The sequence below is a fragment of the Crocodylus porosus genome, unplaced genomic scaffold (genome assembly GCF_001723895.1).
Source record: "Crocodylus porosus isolate Cpor-Errol unplaced genomic scaffold, CroPor_comp1, whole genome shotgun sequence".
Classification (NCBI taxonomy): Eukaryota; Metazoa; Chordata; order Crocodylia; family Crocodylidae; genus Crocodylus; species Crocodylus porosus.
The window spans coordinates 2,076,340-2,092,118 of NW_017728937.1; the positions used below are offsets into that span (position 1 = coordinate 2,076,340).

The 15,779-nt window shown below is 43.3% G+C and overlaps 1 protein-coding gene across 1 annotated transcript in view; it reads right to left on the minus strand.

The window, feature by feature from the left end:
- Window positions 1–15,779, minus strand: part of IGHMBP2 (immunoglobulin mu binding protein 2) — a 114,774-nt gene that overhangs the window by 53,920 nt on the left and 45,075 nt on the right. The gene's annotated exons all lie outside the window — the stretch shown is intronic.

Consider the following 15,779-nt stretch of genomic DNA (forward strand, 5'->3'; position numbering starts at 1 on the left):
GGACTCTCTCAAGTTCTACCATCATGTCCTTGTTGAAGTATAGCACCCAGAACTGGATGCAGATCTGGGCATCTTTAATCTAAGAGAAAAACTAGAAAGAACAACCAGGTGTTTGGTCTTATAATATGTTGGGTTGCCTCATACAAGTAGGTCTGACTCACAAACCAAGTATCCACAGTGACAGAGATAATCCAATCATTATCTGTCATACTTTAGAATGGATTGTTTCAAGTGGCAATACTTAGGCTGTAAACACCTTAGCTTTTCAGTTTATTGCCTGCAGCTCTCATACTGCATAGCATCTTCTTCTGAACCAAAGTGTGCTTGCCACAATTCACCTACAGTTGTATATGCTGTTGTGACTGGTTAATCCTAACAACTCATGCAGCCCTTGAGCCAGTCAGTACTGAGTATCCCTGGGTTAGAGGACTTTTTTTAGGGAAGTTCTGTTGAGAACTTCATTACAATATTTGGGAAGAGAAGGAATTAAATAGGAAGACAAAATGGCCTACAGGATATTAGACACACACTTGGTTAGCTCTGAGGAGAGAAGAGAGAATGGATAGACAAAAAGAAAAACCCATTGTTATCCCCCTATCTAATCCTGGCCTGTTGTCTTTAGCTTTCAAATAACCAATTACATCAATCAGGTTGACTTCAACTGTTGTCAGAGTGCTGGAGGAATGAAGCAGATCCTCGAGCTGCTAGTTATCACATCTCAGACCATAAGACACTCTGTGTCAATCAGAAGCCAAGAAAGTCTTTGGAGCACACATCTGGCCAATGCTGCTAAGTATGCGTGCTGGGGCAGCTTTTGATTAACCTCCTAAGACAGTCCTACATAGACGATATTAGAGAAGCTAAGTTGGGAAGACACAAAGGCTAGGATAACTTTGGCAATGTCCTTATCTAAAACAACAGGCAATTGCTGCAACAAAGGCAGATGGGGAAAAAAGGGCTTCTGCAGACCCTGTCACTTGGAAGCTGGAGGTACTGGTCACCTTGTGGTTAAAATACAGACGAAAGGCCCTGACTGCTTATATTTTCTAAATAAATGACAACCTGGAATCATCAACAACCTGGAAGATGTCACAGAGTACACTTGCAGCAAGTTTGCAGATGTTACCAAGCTGGGAGGAGCAGTAGATAAGCTGGAGAGCAGGGATAGGATTTAGAGTGACCTAGACAAATTGGAGGATTGGGCCAAAAGAAATCTCATGAGGTTCAACAAGGACAACCGCAAAGTCCTGCACTTAGAACAGAACAATGTCATGTACTGCTAAAGGCTGGGGTCTGACTGACTGGGCAGCAGTTCTGCATGAAAAGGATCTGGGGGTTACAGTGGACAATACGCTGAATAGGAGTGAGCAGTGTGCCCTTGTTGCCAAGAAGGCTAATGGCATACTGGGCTGCATTGATAGGAGTGTTGCCAGTAGGTAAAGGGAAGTAATTATTCCCCTCTATTCAGCACTGGTGAGGCCACATCTGGAATACTGTGGTCAGTTTTAGGCTCCCCACTACAGAAAGGATGTGGACAAACTGAAGAGAATCCAGTGGGGGGCAATGAAAATGGTTTGGGGGCTAGGACCTTTGACTTATGAGGAGAGGCTGAGGGAACTGGGCTTATTTAGTTTACAGAAGAGAAGACTGATAGGGGATTTAATAGCAGCCTTTAACTACTTGAAGGGGTGTTAGGCAGAGGATGGAGCTAAACTGTTCTTAGTGGTGGCAGATGACCGAACAAGGAACAATGGTCTCAAGGGAAGGTTAGGCTATATATTAGGAAGAATTTTCTCACTAGGAGGGTAGTAAAACACTGGAACAGGTTACCCAGAGAAGTTGTGGACTCTCTATTTTTAGAGGTCTTTAAGACCCAGTTAGACAAAACCCTGGCTGGGATGATCTAGTTGGGGATGGTCCTACCTTGAGAAGGGGGCTGGACTAGATGACCTCCTGAGGTTCTTTCCGACCCTAGCTTTCTGTGGTTCTAAGATCCTATGACACTCTTTGAAGGAAGATTAAAAGAAATATTAGTTGACTTCCAGCTCTTGTACATCTGATAATTATATACTGGCCCAACTCAATTGCCTCCTACAGTTTCAGTTGTTTCAACTATCCTTTGTTTCCTGGGTCTACTAACTACAGTGTGAACTTTATGGCACTCCATCTCATTCCAGGCAGCAGGGATGGGATGTAGACTATACAATCCTTTTATGTCCTTTCCTTGCGGATGAATCAGGAGAATGGAGATTCTGAAGCAATAGAAAGTGGATCACTACTTCCGCTGAATGCTGCTCTTATAGAAGCAAGCCCTTATCACCCAGACCTTGAAAGAAGCTCTGTGAAGTAACTAATGGTGATTTCCCTAGCCAAGGCACACTGCCACTGGATGGTGACTACCTCACCACAAGTATGATTCCAGCTCCCTTGTACCTTAATATATCATAAGCTGGTCATGAAGAGCCAACACTCCACATACAGCTATCAGGAATCATTACTACTTCCAGGAATAAATGGGCTTATTAAATTTACATTATGCATATATGTTACAAGCTGAGAGAGGCTGCAAACACTCTGGAGGACAAAACTTCAATTAAAAATATCTTGCAAAACTGCAGTAATGGCTTGAAATAAATAGAATGAAATACACTAAGGACAAATATAATACTACATTTAGGTAGGAATACACAATTGCTCAATTACAAGACAAACAACAACAACTTACCAGGCAATTGTTCTATAGAAAATTATCTGAAGCTCATAATAAAACACAAACTGAATGTGAGTTAATAACGCAACATTATTATGAAAAGAACAGTCATCAGAGTGGGATATAGAAGTATCGTATGAAAGACACAGTCATCCTTCTACTCTACTCAGGACTGCAAAGGCCTCAGACAAGTACTACGTCTAGCTTTGGGCACCACATTTCAAGAAACTCATGGACCAACCAGTGAAAGTCCAAAGAAGATCAATAAAAATGACCGGAGATCTTGAAAAAAGATGACTTGGAAGGAAAAACTGAAATAACTGGGTTTGTCTAGCTTAGAGAAGACAAGACTCAAGGAAGACATGATCTCAGTCTCCAGCTATGTAAAAGTTGTAGCAAAGCAGAAGGTATCAAACTGTTCTCCATATTCACTAGTGAATTCACCCAAAAAGAAATGGGTTCAAATTGCAGCAAGGGAGATCTGAAGTCACTCATTAGGAAAAAAATCTAGCTAAGGCTAGTTAAGCACTGGAAGAGGTTACTATTCACGGAATTTCCATCCTTGGGGGTTAAGAACAGGTTAGACAAACCTCAGACAGGAACTGATTGTGTACAGTTGATCCTGCCTTGGGACTAAACATCTTCTCAAGATCCTTTCTAATTCTATTCTCTACTTTCTAATTCTATTCTCTATAATTCTATTATTTTAAGTGTGATTCTCCTTTTTCTTCTGATGAAAGAATGGGGCTACACTCCATTTCCCCGGTCAGGTACTATGGGCTGTGAAATCCAAAATTGTTACAATGTTTTCATTCTCTTCATAGCTGTAAGAGGATGGAGGACAAGATCTGGGTTTGATTCCTGATTTAGCACCTTTCTTAGTGCAACATTGAGCATGGCCCTTTACCTCCCTGAGCTTCAGCTTTCTCATCTGTAATGGTTTTACATATATCAAGAGGGCTTAACTCTTTGGTTAACGCTATGTTGTGTGGAAGGCACTACAGACGTGCAAAATACTCACCATTTAATGTTACTGGTTTCAGGTGCCTGGCATTTTGCATTCTACTGCATCATTAAGATTGTTGCAATTTCTGAACTAAGTAGATGTCCCCTCTCCCCTAGTCATTTTACTTTTAAATCACTGAGGACATAAGCAATACAACTGCAATAAAAGGGGTGGTGGAGCTAATTAAATTGCTCTATGGTGGGTAGTCAAAGATTGTTAAAGTCAGATATTGGTTATTCACTGATTAAAATGGAAGAACATTTGCTTGGACTCCACAGACAAACATATCAAATCACTGAGCATGCAGGAGATGGCATCTCCTTCCACAGCTCCAGGAGGACTGTTGCTGGAATACAGTGCTGATTTCAGGGCATCGCAGCAGCAGAGAAATGTGGAGTGACTTACAACAAAGAATTAAAACAAACAGCAAAATATGTCTAACCTTATCTAAGCAACAATGCCCAGAGGAAGGAATATGATAATTATCTGCAAATATTTGGACAGTGGAGAAAACAAAGATGCAGGGGAATTAATTACGGTAGTACAGAAGGGCATGGCTAGAAGTAATGGATTGGAATAAAAATGAAAAGCAAATATAGCAATAAGCTGCCCAATGGGAACTGTCCATAGCCAAATGAAATCAAAGGACATCTTTAAATTGGCTTCACTGGGCTATGCAGCTGGCTCCCACTTTAGTCTCTCGCAGGAGGTTGTGGGAATCACAATGCTAGATTGTTCATCGGGGCCTCAGAAGCATAGCAAGAAAGGATCTATGGGTCTGGGAGTCGCATTCTCCTTCCCTTCTCCCCAAGGCTATTGATGATATATTGTTGGCTTACCTTTCCAGTATGTTGCTAGCTACCTCCACAATGGATAAGCTCCACTAGCTGGTATGTTGTGGGCTTGGAAAAAGGTTCCAGTCATTCCATGATCTACTTGCTCCTCTGCATTTAGAGCACAGTTGGGGTAATACCTACAAGAATGAAGACAGAGATTCTGCCTGTCCCTTACACCATTGCAAAGTGCCTGTCAAAATTTGGCCTTAAAACTCAACTCAATAAAAACAATATAATCCTGAGAGAGGAGGTATCCTAACAGGTGCACTGTTATCTACATGTCATATGCCATTCAGCAACTGGATGTCTCGTGTATTGTATAGGGTTGCATACTGGTCATGGTGCTTGGTAAGCAATAAAAACAGCACTGGAACATGAACTGTGTAGAAGGCTATTTGTTCATTCGTGTCTGTAACTCCAAGGATTATTTTTAAAACCCTTATTAAAGGCTTTATGATTTCAGTATTCTATTCAAAATGTCTGTTCTTCCATGAGAACAATGTAAACCATAGTTGTGGAAAACACGCCAACAATACTCTTAATCCTGAGACTTATTTGTAGTATAAATACAGGTGGCACTGTAAGGTATAACCAGAGTCATGATGTTATTAAGTCTGTATTTCTGTTCACATAACTGTTAAAATTTATACCAGAGGTTCAGATTTATAAAGACGAGAAAGAATTATTTTCTAGTGGTTTACCTGAAAAAAAATCAGGTGTTTTAAACAGATTTATTTCATCAGACTGTAAAATAGATAATACATTTGGAACATAATTATATTTTTGCATTTAATGAAGAGAGTTATCAATCCAGTCTCTGAGAAAGCTAACCCAATATAGCTACTATTGATATCTTTGTCCTTAACAAGAAATGCCAACAGGTTGGGAGACATGGGGGGAGACCGGGGGGACAGGGAAAGGGAGGGGCTGTGGGGCAGAAGCTTTTAACCTGTAGCAACATACACTTTTAAAAGATCTATATTCAGCATTACACCATTTTCTGTCTGGTAAGAGTAACATACATAAGGCAATTGCTGCACTGTTTCTACATCTTGCCTTAGTAAATTGAAAAGATGCATTCAACACTCCATGGTCACATCCAGACGAGTGCAGCCGTGTGGCACATGGTACCACAAATGTGTCACATCTGCGGTACAACATACCTCACATTCAGCTGTTCTCTGTGCTGCAAGGGAGCAGGGTGGGGGAGGGAGAGGGGAGGTTGACCCCTGGATGCCCATGGGTCAAAAAAACCCCAAAAACCCATGCAAAAAAGAAAAGGCAGAGCAACACACGTGGGGCAGCATGTGCTGCTCAAAACTGGAGCCTGACCACTTGGAGCCACACTCCAGCTGCCGTCCAGGCTCCGAGTAGCAGGATCACTGTTGCTGCAGCCCCAAGAGGCCCCCAGGACCCCAGGTAAGGCTGCTGGGCCCAGCCCAATGCTGGCCCCAGCCTCCCCTACCACACCCGGGATAACCCACCACATGCCGGAGGGCAACTGCTAGTTGTCCCCAGGAACCTAAAAGTCCACGCTCATGTGAACACGGTCCATAAAAATCAAACAATGTAATATGTCTCTTATCACAATCCTCAGGCATACAGTTTTGCTCATGGAGGACAGCTGTCACTACCTATATTTGTGTTGGTCACCAAAGAATGCCAGAGTAGTAAGTCATATCATGATTAGTTCAAAGCTTCATTTTCCTTCCTTATTCCTTCCCATAGGAACTGGGCCAAACTTAAAAGTTGTATGTTCTGCCCTTTCATCTCCCTGTTCTCCTACTGGCTTTTCTTCCCCTTGCATTCCACTACTTTGCTGTTATAGCTTGCACTCTGTCCTGAAGGCTGTGAGCTTCATGGCCTTTCTCATCTCCTCTTATAATGAGCTCCTGCTAACAAGAAAGACTTGCCTCCTGTTCTTACAAGCTTTACTCTTGAAACTTACAGCTTCATAGCTCTGTGGTTTACTGATGTAGGGCTGGAGTGTTTTGAAGTCAACCTGCCCTGACTATGTGTACCCCAGAGTGACCTCAATAAGTCTGTCCTGGAAGTCAGAAAGAGAAACTGGATGACTGTGGCCAAATCACTAGCCAAATAGAACAGGAAGCAATTTTATAACCAACTTCAGATGGAAAGGGAAAGTTTTAGTCACAAGTAAATGAGACTCCCAACAGCAATGATGAGTGTAAAAGGACCAAAACCACAGACTCACATAACTAAGAAAGCATTTCTCATTAGAGGATAAAACAGTGGTCATTAGAACTTGGTTCAGCTCCTGGCTCTGTAATAGATATCTCATATGGTATGGAGGTAAACCAGGGATAGTTTTCCCTCCTCTCTTGCTGCCTCCTCTGTCTCATCTATTTAGATCGCAGTATCTTTGAGGCAGGGACTGTCTCTTACCCTATATATAAAAAGAACCTAGCACAACAGGGCCTTGATCTTGGCTGAGGCTACTCGGTGCTATTCTCTAATAAAAATAAGTGTAGAGGATTTTTTCTGGATCCTGCTGACATTTCAGACCACAGCTTCTCATCACTCCTCCAAATGGGCAGAAGGCCATTTTACTCCCTGGCACTGGTTACTGCTGGGTACAACTGTCTGCAAGACTGAGTTCACAGTGGTATCATGTCTGAATGGGTATTGGATTACAAGACTTACAGCATGTAACTGATGCCTTAACAATGATTTTGTTTAATACAGTAAAACTCCTTGGAGCGTAATTTATTGGTAACTCAGGCTGAGACATGTAAATCTGTTAACAATATTGATTCAGATGCACACATTCTCTCTGCTCTGCTTTATTTTAAATCTGTTACACCTAAAAGGCACATTGGGTGCTACAGTGTCCAAATACTGCTAAAGCTTCTAGCTCAGAAGACACAGGTGCCAATCCAGAAGAGGTTGGAGCTGATATAATAACTGATTTCACTGTAGTGTTTTTTACAAGGACTGTGTCAGTGTTGAAAACACACACCACCCCCTCTGTTATTTTTGCAGAGACCTCTTGCTAATACACTAGGGCTTTACAAGAATATCAAAAGCAGGAAAACACTACAAAGCTCATTAAAACAAGTTAACAAACAGCTCAGCACCAACAAGACCTCCTAACAATTACAAAGCAAAATAGCACAACTAGTATCTGAAGGGAAAAGGCAGGGAGAAATGAACCATCATAACCTGGAAAGAAAGTTGGAAGGAGACAAACAGCAACAATCATGAGAGAACAACCAAAAGATTAGATGAAAACTCAAAGCCAAGAAAGAGAGATATTAAGATTAACAGGAAAGGGAGGAAATGTGTACATTTAAATGGAGATTTGCAAAAAACTGGAGTTCTAAAGAGCTCCTATCTAATAGACAGAGCTGCACTGGAGAGTCATCAGACTGTATGAGAAGAAAACTAGTGTTAGATGAGATAAGACAGGGGCAGGCAATTATTTTGGGCAGAGGGCCGCTTACCCAGTTTTGGCAGGCTGTCAAGGGCCGCATGGGTAGCCCCACCCCTTGACAGCACTGCTATGAACTTGTCCCCACAACAGATACAACTTCACAGTAAAAGCAGCTCCATCACCCTGCCTTTTCATTATTTTTTGAGGCAGGATGGGCACAGTTGAGATGGGAACCATGAGAGTGGGTATAAGAGGACCCTTACCTGGTGAGCCCTGTAATCGGAAAGCATCTGAGAACTGCTACTCCAACAGAAGGGACAGTGTGGCTAGCACAGCCAAGGGCAGAAGATCTGGGTATAGCACTTGGCTCAGTCTGCCAAGCCAATCTCCTCACCTTTTTCTATGCTCATCTCCCTTCTGTTGATCTTATTTAGAGTGCAGACTCATCAGGGTGGGGACTTGTCTACACCTCTAAGTAATACAAGCACAACAGTGGTCTCATCCCAGGTAGGCTCTGAAGTGCACATGTTGCTGAGGTAAGTGCAGCAGACAGTGCCTTTACTTGTTTCTTCTGATCATGGAGAACCAGTTTAGCTGGGTGGTTGAAACACTAACATTTCTGTCTTATCAAATGGAAGGTCTGGTTTCTGTACATACCTGCACTAGAACATTTATATGCTCACAACACCACTTGCCCTCCTGACATTTCTGGCACTGAATTTTACCCACGATAAACTGCCATTATAAATAACAGGATACCTTCAGGTCACAGTTACCAAGCAAAAGGCAAAACTAGAATACTCTCAAGCACTCATCAAGTACTGTAGTTACAGTTTCAGCTCTTGAATGATATTATCACTTGTTCCACAGATGTTCAGTACATGTAAATCAGCACTGTTTGACTGAAGTCAATGGAGCCATGCCAACTTACCCCACCAACGGATTTAGCTCACTCATCCAGAATAGTCCCCAGTCTTCAATGGTGCCTGGACAACAATACCGGTGAACAAGTGAGGTGCTGCAGGCAACGTCATACTCTGCTGTCCCCGTGAACCTTGGTTTTTATCTTTTTAATTTGCTCTAGTTGCTAATAGTGTCAGAGGGTCTTGCAGGCAACTTACTGCCCACAAGCCGTGGGTTGGGGAGTATGATCCAGAGCACAATGTGGTTGGTATGTTCCAAGCATTGTGCCTTTTGTTCAGATAGCATAGTAAAATAAATGATCAGATGAGGTATCAGGACTAGGCAGTACAGACTGGCTTGACAGGGTGCTGTAGATGAACAGCTGCTACCTTGGGCCAAAGTGAAGTATTTGCAGATTGTTTTCATCTGTCCAAAGCTTTTCATCTCCTCAGTCATGGATTCTTCCTGGGGCATGAATTCAGTGTCTTCTTCATTACCTCCTTTTGTATACTAGTAATTTGGAACAAATTATTTACACAAATAAAGGTGCTATTTGAAAATTTACTGAAGGTCCTGGTCTACTGGGCACTGAAACAACTTTTACCAATTTGGTGGTATACCTGTGTAGCTCAGCATGTGAGCTAGCTCAGGGATTATAAAAACAGTATACCCAGCTTGGCCAGACACTTGGAGGATGTTTAGCTCTGCTTGGAAGCAGGATCAATTAGCTTGGGTGGAGTGCTATTTTAATGTAGCTATATACTGCTTCCAGGACCCAAGCTAGCGTGTGCACAGAGCTAGCTTACGGATCTCTGCATAACGCTGTAGACATATGCATAATCACAAGCTGATCTGCATTTTTCTGATCCTGACACAGCCAAATAATACTGAATTCCAGATATCACTTATATGTGAGACGGCTTTTCTGAGAGGCTTTCAAGCTAGTGTAGAACTTGCACAATGCTTTGCATTTTTACAGCAAAGTAGAAAGACCAAGTGGTGAATCTCCCAATCCTGTTAGCAAGCAGGTCCTCACTCAAGGAGTAGCACTGAAGTCAATGGGACCACCTCCAAAGAGGAATTGCTCATCACCAGAATGAGGGTGATGAGGGTTATTTAGCCCTAAACGAACACTCCTTTTAATGCTCCTCTGACTGAGTTAAGTTGCCTTGTCTCCATTCGGCAGGTGGAGAAACAGAGGCTCAAAGAGGTTAAATTGGTTGCTGGCCACATCAAGTTGCCTATTAAGCAAACAGCAGAGTAGAGGCTAGAACACTGGTGTTCCAGCCAGGTTTTCCAATTGCTCACTAGCTGCTTTGGCCAATAACTGATTAAACAACTAGCACTGGTAGGCAAATCAGTTCATTCTCTGATATTCAGATATGTGTCGTAAACAGCCCTCAAACTGATGTTAAAACTGGAACCTATTGCTCTGAGATTACGTAGACGATGCTACCTTATTTATATGATCTATTAGCAGCCTGTCCCAGTGGCTCTCTCCTCTGGATGGTTTCCTTTTATCTTAATTCTACAGCAGATTAGGGATTGGTACCTTGCTGGGTTTTTTGAATTGGTGGGGAAAGAGTGCAAACTTGTGATATCTAATCCTCTTGTCCGGTTATGCCATTTGAAGTTCCTGTTTCTTTCACATTTTGAGAAGGTACAGCAACTCGAGGCATTTTTTTGTTAAACTACAGGGACAGAGCCTGAACAGACATGGTCCGTCAGAGCTCCTTTGGAACCATGACAACATGTGCCAGCTCAAGAGTATCCCTGTGGTCTAATTGTTCCTAAAGCGTGTGCCTCATCTCGCTGTCATTTTATAATCGCCGCTATGTGCACGATCACTAGCGCTGCTGTATCTCAATGGGCCAACTCTCACATTAATATTTTAAATAAATAAATGTGAGACCACAGTGATAGAATTTAATAAGGAAAAAGAAGTCTTGGAAGAAAGAGTGGGTGAGTCTGAACTCATCATCTGGAACGTGACATTCCAATCAGCCACAGAGGGAGAAAAGCCAAGCGAAGCCCGTAGGCAGAACAGAAAAACACAATGACCTTTTCATTTTTCTCTTGTCAAATTTATATTCTTTAATCTAAATTGTAATAATTTTATAAAAGATCATTTTTTCACTCAAATCAGATATTTCATTTACATGCTCTAAGTCCTCTGCTTTTTTGCCATTATATCGGCTGAAATTGTTCATACTTAGTTATTTAATAACTCTCCCAACTATGAACAGAATTTCAGATTTTACAGGGAGATTATTTTCCTCCTGGGCATTTTCCACATGATGCTTCTTATCTAGGATGACTCGAGGGCCTCACACAAACTCAAAGGCAAATGGCCTAAACCGCCCCATAGGCCTGTGCAAGTGGCTAGTATTTGCTTCGGATTCGGCTGATTCGGGGGACAGTGATTCAATTCGGTGATTTGAATCACTGTCCTGATTTGATTCAGCCAAATCTCTGAATCAGCCAGGCCCACCCCCTGCCCCTCTCCCAGCCTGGCAATGGCTGCCCCAGCTCTTGGCACTTGTAAAATAAAAAAAATTAAAAAAAAAAATACAAGCCCCGGATCACCAGGTGCTGATGGGCAGGGGGCAGTCCCTGCTGCCCCCTGCTGTATGGGGGGCTCTGCACGAGCCCCCAACACCCCCTCCCATTCACCCTCCCCTCCCCAGGCCAGCTCCAGCCCTTTAAGAAAAAAGAAAAAAAACACAAAAAAACCCTGGGACTCAATGCTCCTGATGGTGGAGGGTGATCCCTGCTGCCCCCACACTGCCCTGCCCCACATGGGGAGCTCTGCACAAGCCCCCAAAGCCCAGAGGCCCCTGCAGGAACAGTAAGTCCCAGAGCCTTTCTCAGCTTTTTTTTTCTTAAAGGGCCAGAGCTGGCCTGAGCGGAGCACCCATGGGGGGGCCAGGAGAGTGGGGGAGGGTCAGGGGGCTCATGCAGAGCTCCCATGCAGCATGGGCCAGTGGGGGGTAGCAGGGATTGCCCCCCCCCACCCGGCAGCACCCGGTGAGCACTGGGGCTTTTCTTTAAAGTACTGAGCTAGGGTGGTGGGGGACGGTGGGGGGCCTGGCAGGAGTCCCCCCAAGGTTCCCTCCCCACCTCCCCTGCCCCTAGTACTTACCAGCTCCAGCCACTGGGGACTGCCTGAAACCTCAAATCTCTCTGAATCTTCGGAAAAGATTTGGAGAGCTTTGAAGCGATCTGGATCTTTAAAACTGGTCCCTTGATTTGATTCAGATTCAGAGATTCAACCACCGAATCGGGCCGAATCTCCTTTAAATCAAATCACCACTCAAAGCTTCACACAGCCCCACTTTCCAATATGTTGACTTTCCACAAGTTGAGAAAGCAGAAATGCTTTGGCCAGGCTCTGTCAGGGTCTAAATGTGTGGGCAATGAGACACACACACCTAAGACACTCAGCTGCTTTTGAAACCCCTTCCTATTTGGATTTGAAAGCCCAGCAGTAGGGTACCCTTTTTGAAAAGGCTGGCCTGGAGGATCACGATAATTTCGTTAACCTACCAAATGCCTAAATTACTTTTCAGTGTTGATACTGAAACTATTTTGTGTGGAAGCAGCAAGATTTTATGCTTCTGTGAGAAGAGATATGAATAAACATGACATACAGGCAAATATTTCCGCAGGTGCTTAACCAGAAGCCTGGGAACAGTGCCAGTGAAGGCAAGGGGACTACTCATGCGAGTAAAGTCATGTACCTGTTAAAGCACTTGCAGGATCAGGGCATTCATTTGCGATAGCATGGTTCTTGCCTATAGCAATCATGCAGAATTCAAATAAGAGATGCTACTCATCTGTGTCATTTGAACAATACAGCATTTATAATTCCCTTCATTATAAATTATAATATTAAGAGGCACTAGCATAAATTGGCTTAGGTGGGAGTCAGGCATCTAACTTCTAGAAGCTATTTTGAAAAAACTAACTGAGCATCTAATTCAAGCTTAACCAGAGCAATGCAGAACCTTGAGGTACTGCAAGAGCCTTTTAAGGGTGCTGTAGGGTGCTGTTCAATATTAATATGAGTTAAGTGTGCAAACACCCTACATGATTCACCAGATAAAGTGCAGATTGAGAATAGGAATCCATAGTATAGAAAATATTCTGCTTCATTGTGGTCTTTTTGATTCTTTGGAACAAAAATAGCTCTGTTATTTTTCTGTAGTCAAAAAATGAGTGAAAGCTTGAAACTGACATTGTCTGAAGGGTGCTTTTAGTCTAAAAAGTATGAGAACCACTGACCTATCTGAATCCCAGGTGCCTAAAGATTTTTGTCAACTAAGCTGTTAATCCCTCTGGACCTCCACCTCTGTAAAACAGGAATGATGATAACTCTTTCCCCCCTTCTTTTGTTTATCTTGTTGATCTGGAGTATGAATGCTGTGGGGCAGGGGATTTCTAATACCATGAATATATATAAAACTTAACCCAATGGGTTCTTGATTTCAGATTGGGCTTTTAGGGTGCCTACACATGCGCAGAGAAGCTGCTCCAATGGGCTGTAATTACAGCGCACTGGAGCTGACTCAATTAATCGAGTCAGCCAGAGTGTGGTAACTGTCGCGCTCCAGCAGACTCCAGTATCATGTGTATCAGCATCCCCACACTGAAAAATGGTGTTGAGGGGCACTTTAACTAAAGCTTGATTGATGACCTTTAGTTAAAGTACCCCCCCACTGCCACTTTTCAGTATGGGGGCGTGGATGTACATGACACTCTGGGTGCTTTAAGTAGAGAGGTTCAAGAGCCTCTCTAATTAAAGTACCCCACCTCCCAGAGCACATCTATAAATGCCTCTAGACACAAATATTGTGCAAAGAATAATTAAGAGCTTATACATTTTAAATATAAGGCCAGCAATACCACTCCACTCTTTGTACGTGGTAAGACATTCCTATATCCAGCCGGTTACAGATAATGAAAATATCCATAGCTACTATCTCCATAAAAGCAAATCAAAATTTAGATGCAAAGATCAGCAAGAATAACACCACACAGTCTGAAGAACAGCCTGCAAGAAATCCATAGCAGGAAAGGATATTAAAAAGCCAGGGAGAACATATTGCTGCTGGTGCCTTAAGTCTCTCAGGGAAACAGTCCATAAATTAGACATAATTTTTAATACCCCAGCAGTCCTTTATAATATAAATACTATACCCAATCAAAAAAAAATCTCTCACAATCAATAAATAAAATCCTTTGGAACCTGAATTTTCAGCTGACTGATGCAACGATGCAGGCAAGTGTGCTATAGAATGTGTAAAGGAAAAATTCAGGCCCCTAATGGTGCAGAGCTAGGAGAATGGAGAGCAACATCTTATCACGTGTTGTAATGTCATGATTTATTTTATTAATGTTTATATGTAATCTTATGGCACTGAAATCAGTTGAAAGATTCCCAATCATTGCAAGGGGCATTAGATTAGACCAATTCTAGGGATGGAGGGGAGCTAATTAGCTTCCCAAACCATTAAACACAGGAAGACAAGTCTGGAATTAGTCTGCTGGGCCATGGAGGTCAGGCCCTGCATCTGCAGACAGTCAAAAGAACATAAAAAATGCCCTGCTGGGTCAGAACATGGGTCAATCCATAGGCCAGGATCCTGTATCTCCCAGTGGCAGAGAGAAAATGCTACTGGGGGGGAAAGGGAAGAAGTATGGGGGAGGAAAGACTATTTATGCAGGGTCTATCCAAACTGATCTGTCCTCTGACCCTCTTTCCTTACCACTTCAAGCACTTAAAGGCCTAGGAAGTCCTAACCTGGAGGTTTTCACTGAAGGAATCCGATGTTCTCATGTTGTTTCACTGACCTCAGTGGGACACTGCTTATGCTGGAAGTTGCGCAGGTGCTTGAGTATTTTAATAAACTAGAACAGACTTAAACACATAAGTACTTCACTCAGCAAACACCTGATCCCTACATACCAAGAGTGTCAAACATATGGCCCTCAGGCTGGCCCTGGCCCATGCAGCCCTAGGATCTTGCCAGGTCTTGGACTGACCCTGTACTTGGGTCATGTTAGAGCTTGTGTTCAGGGCTGGTCTGGTAGGGCACCGCATGCAGCACGTGCCCCGGGCTGGTGCCCTGTGTCATGTGCAGCTGATGCAGCCAATTCATCCCTATACACCATGTGCAGCATGCAGCCCCACTCTCGGGCTTGTTCTGTATGCTGTACAGGGAGCCAACAAGAGTTGAACACTGTATGCGGCATCCCACCAGACCAGCTTAGTTTGCTAGTTCTAGTGTGCACAGATGGCCTAAGGCCAGATCCAGACTGATGCCAGAATTAGCACACAGGGCCAGTCCAGCAGGCCCTGCATGCAGCCCATGCCCCAGACCTTCTGTGCTGCGTGCAGCACCCATGGTGGCTGTCCACACAAACTAGACATTCATGCTATGTACCAAGCTAGTGCTTCCTATATAAACCAGGGGTCAGAAACCTACAGTCCATGGAGCCACTGGATCAGATCTGCAGACATGAAGCTTTAGCAGAATTCAGTGGCTGGGGGCTCCAGCAGCATTTGGCAGTGGGGACTTCTGCACCACAGCTGGAAAAGCAGAAGCAGTGGCAGCATCAGAATTATAATGCATGCCTTCTATGGCTTGAGCTGGGTCATTCTGGCCTGCAGCTGATAACTGTCTTAAACTACAATTCACCATTAAGCTATGTGTGTTCCTCTTTCCCTCCCTTAAAAAGCCTCCTGTCTGTCCACTGCTTGCTCACTATGTCAGCTCTGCACTTGAGCCATGCTGTAGTGGTATTCCATGCAGATTCCCCTCTTCTTTCTAAGATCTCTTTCCAGTTCCTACATCTGACTGACTTGCTCTCCTTTACTTTTCTGGATCCTACAGGCATGTGTTTACTCTACACATCAGATAAAAGGAC